At 37.8% G+C, this 4,469-nt stretch overlaps 1 long non-coding RNA gene across 1 annotated transcript; it reads left to right on the top strand.

The window, feature by feature from the left end:
* Positions 1–315: 315 nt before the first annotated feature.
* On the top strand, positions 316–3,865 carry LOC131728247 (uncharacterized). Its single transcript, XR_009322603.1, has 3 exons — positions 316–582; positions 3,311–3,430; positions 3,535–3,865. It is a non-coding gene; the product is annotated as an uncharacterized LOC131728247 (long non-coding RNA).
* Positions 3,866–4,469: the final 604 nt, after the last annotated feature.

The following is a 4,469-nucleotide window of genomic DNA, read 5'->3' as shown; positions in this document are numbered from 1 at the left end:
GCTAACCTCTACGCATTTTGCGTTTCCGCTATGCATTTTGAGTTGATAATACGCGGGTACGCTTTTATCAGAGATGATACGCAATAATACGCAATCCATATTTCGCTCATCGTCTATGATGTTGCCTGTAATTAAAGTGTTGCATCTAAAATCAGGGCCGTTATTAGGGCAAGGCAAACAAGATAGATTAACCAATCAGGTTTTGAGTTTAAAAAAAAAAAAAAAAAAAAAAAAATGTTATCGTGGGTTGACTGACAGATCCTCACCCAGTTTCTTTATATAATCACTGCCATGCTACTTTAGCCTATCAGGCTTTGTTGAGCTGACTCGCTTGCATTTCAACTGCTAGTTTCGGACACACTGGAGGGAGTGTGAAGTACTGGGACTTGTGAGGAAATTATTTATTTCAAACTGGCTACGGTACCTTTTGTTTTTTAATTAATGCATTATTTAAGCATTCATTTTTGTCTGGAGGGGAAAAAACCCACTTGCGTTTTAAAGAAAAACGAGCTCGGTTTGGATAACTGTATCGCATGAATAGAAAGTACAGCTAAATGAGGATTTTACAAGAATGGCGAGGGAGTAAGTACAGACATTTATTATAATAATATAGTACAATATTGAAGTTTAATATTCTGTTTTTGGCTCATTGTCCCGTTTTTCACAAACGCATATTACCATACAGGGATGTCAGTAAAATTCGATTTTATAAAAATGAGCGCAGCATTAACATTGTTAATGTGGTTAAGGGACGTAAAGCTTCTGTTTACTTTGCAAGTAGCGTACAATTACATTGTAGATGAATGCCGTTTTATTGTGCTCTAAACAAGTCATAAACGACTGGTTTGTGATTTTATATTGAAGTTCAGTAAGATCATTAATGTAGCATTATCGATTTTGTTAACGGTAAAAAAAATTTTTTTTTTTTTTTTTATGTAAGGACTGGGAATAATCGACCCGCATAAGTGTAATCCTGTTTAACTGTATAGCTAAATATTTATGAAAACAACGGTCATACAAGTAAGCGTTAAAGTGGGACCTGGTCCCGCGGGCGGGACACGGTACTGCAATTACGCATCATATTTCATAAATCATTTGTAATATTATTACAAAAGCAAAAGAGAAAAAAAATATGATGAATATCAAAATCGTTGTTTTCCTACCGTCAAACCGCGAAGGAATTTTTCAAATCCGTCATTTCACCGCTGAGATATCCCATTCGCAATGTGTCTAATACACCACGCTTCCAAAACAAATGTGATCGACTAGCTTGCGTTTTGCTGCTCTGGTCTTACAACCCTGATGACGATGAGGTCTCCCTGATCACGTTGTAGGGGAGGTCACAAGCTTTCCATTCATACCTTGACTTTGTTTGTAGCCCAATCCATCACAGAGTAATCGATGTGCAAACAAACACACCCCCTTTCAATGAGATAAGGATAAAAAAAAGAGGCTTATACTAGCTAATGCTTGTGGCAATGGCTAGCCTGTGAGGTGCCAGAAGTTAACATCCCTTTTAGAACTTACTGTATCACTGGACATAAAGATTTACACAATGTTTATTTTTGGAGAGGTTTGGGGACCCTTGGGCTTAGCTTTGTAAAAACTCCTGTAGAATTTGATCCCTTTGTTCAAACAATTTCTACCCAGTATAGTAGACATGTTGGTGAAGCACTTGAAAAAAATCTGGCTCTTTTCATATCCTACAAGTTGAAAAAATGACTATAGAACATAAAAAAATGAAAAGCGTTTGTTGTTTTTTTATGTGTTTTTTCTGGATATCTCCTTCCAGTGTGGTACTGAGTAAGACTTTTATCACACCTGAGGTTTCAGTCCTGATGCCCAAGGGGTTACCTTGAATTCAAGCCCTGAACCATGCCTGTGCTGTCTATACTTTAGAAGATATTGTGATTTATTTAAGGGCACAGCCCCCCCCAGGCGGAAATTGTCTGTGAGGGGCTGGGGTTTTGACAGGTTAATACTACTACGACTAATAATAATAACGTAATATCAGAACTACTGATATATGCTTACTGATATTAACTTTTTATGAAGCGCTCACTACAAACGAATGGGTCCAGTCTTTTTCGTTTTTTTTCTCTTTTAATCGCTGAAATCCATTTTACCCTCCTGTCTGGAGCAGCAGGAATCCTGTAGAAGGAAACTTTATATTTCTGTCCGGAACAAAAGAATCGGGCATTACTGTAATGTTACCGCGCTCGGCATTTTGGTCATCTTCCACAGTAATGCTGAGTGTGAAAGAGTGTTCAGCTTGGAGACCAAAAACAAAACCCAACACAGAGCCAGCCTGAGCACAGACATGCTAAGATCACTGGTAACGCACAAAGCCATGATGTCAGCGAAGCAGCAAGTGTGTCACACACAAACCTTTAATGACACCTTGCTCAGGAAAGCCAAGTCAGCCACCTATGAAGCTAAACATTCAAAATCTGAAAGTGCAGTTTGACCTGTTGGATTCCTTTCTGTTCCAAACACTCACTTTGTGGATAGCTATTACATTTGGTGCAGACTCAGTGACTATTTACAAGGGTTTGTTTTCCTTTTTTGAAAGTGCTTTGTTTCTCTGTTTTAGAAGCTTATACATTTCAATTTGTTTTGTTTTGACAGTAAATAAAATACCAACATACTACAAAAATGGCTCTTTTCTGTGCTTGAAATAATTTTCAGTTGGTATAAATTAAAAAAGTTTCATCTATACTAAGGTAAACAAAATTAAATTTAAACTGACAATCATATCTAATCTCATTATATTTTTTACTGATAAATTCATCCTCAGAACACTCCAGAGTGTAGCATTTAGCTGTTTGATACCCTAAAGTGATTCTGAGGGGAAGCCGAGATGTCCTCGTGAAAGAGTGCTACTCAAAATGAAATGTCAAGGTTGGCAGGTCTGGGGCGCTGAGGTCACATTCCCTCTGGGCTCAATACAGCCTAAAGGCAGGAAAGGAAAAAAGCCTTTTCAGGGTCTTGGCCTCTGCAGAATCATTTCCACTAATTCTGTTTTCTCTGTATATTCATATATATATATTTAGATTTGCCATTTTCATATTTCTTGTATTCCAATGTTGTAATTTAAGGCTCATCCAGGTAGATTGGCTAATTTAGTTCATGAAAATATGTAAATTCATATCGAGGGAAGACTTTTTCATTCAATTGTTAACATAAATGAAAAAGCTGCTGCAAATGAGCATTGTACAGTTTAATTTGAATGATCTTGAACAAAGCTTTTGGGATGATGTTTTCGGTCGTTTAGACTCTTATTTTCAGGGTTATTAATCTCTGTCTCCAGCTCTTTTGTTTTGTAGAAGCAGTTTATGGGACGGACAGACGTGTGAAGGCCAGCGACGTGGAAGACCTCATCGCAGAGACGCTGAGATTCACGCCTCACACAGGAGGAAAGGAGCGACAGGTGAATCACGCTCATGTTCATTCAAATCTAAGTGAACGTACCTTTTTACTTGTGCATGTGCTTTCTCCAAACTGTCATTTTAACCCAACCCTTTTCTTTTCAAGGCAACTTCGTGGAACTGACAGTGAAGCCGGGCAATCATTCCTCTGAGGTGAGCTTTTGAATTCTTATAAACACTCTGGGTTTCAAGTTCAGTATCAGTTTTGGATGCATTTATAATAAACCTCATGTGACCTCTCCATACCTGTGTGTGTGTGTGTGTGTGTGTGTGTGTGTGTGTGTGTGTGTGTTGCTGTGTACCCGGAGCTTTCGATATCTCCAGAATCCTCTCATGTAATTGGGTTAGTTGTGTGTTTGTGTTTATTGAAGAGGCTGCTGCTGTAGGAGAGCAGGATCGGGAGATTGGCGGGTAGGATAGTAGGGAGTACATTTACAAGAGGGATCCTAATTAACTGGTAATAAACTCATCATTTTGAGTCGTTGGCAATGTTACCTGAAAGCAGTGTCAATGTTATTTTATAACATTAGTTACGAACGTTCTCGTAACTTTACGAAAACCTTCCAAAAAATGTTCTTTAAACATTACTTCATGTTATCCTGACTTTCGAATAACATTCTCCTAACGTTCTGGGAACATCATTGTGTTTGCTGGGTTACTAGCAAATCTATTACTGACACCTTGTGGTCATGATACGCAACTGCACGTCATTATATTTACTTAACATTCAATTTCTGCAAGTGTGTCACGTGATACTAGTGTCGTGTTGTTTGTATACTCTTAGTAAACTAATGGTACAACCAAAAATGTGTTTTAAAACAAACAGTATTTATTTACTTTAACAACATAGAACAGCATAAACATGCATGGGCAAATGTGATCGTGTAAAAGGTCTTTATATACATATAGCTAAATCTATATTAATAATTTGACTGGGCCACCTTGTGTTTATTGAGGACAAGGACGTCGAGTGGTTGGTTCCCACACAAACTCTTTTATCCGGGAGAAACCAAACAATCACACACCAAAAATAATCTACAA

The sequence above is a fragment of the Acipenser ruthenus genome, unplaced genomic scaffold, assembly GCF_902713425.1.
Source record: "Acipenser ruthenus unplaced genomic scaffold, fAciRut3.2 maternal haplotype, whole genome shotgun sequence".
NCBI lineage: Eukaryota > Metazoa > Chordata > Actinopteri > Acipenseriformes > Acipenseridae > Acipenser > Acipenser ruthenus.
This window is presented reverse-complemented; position numbering and strand designations above follow the sequence as displayed.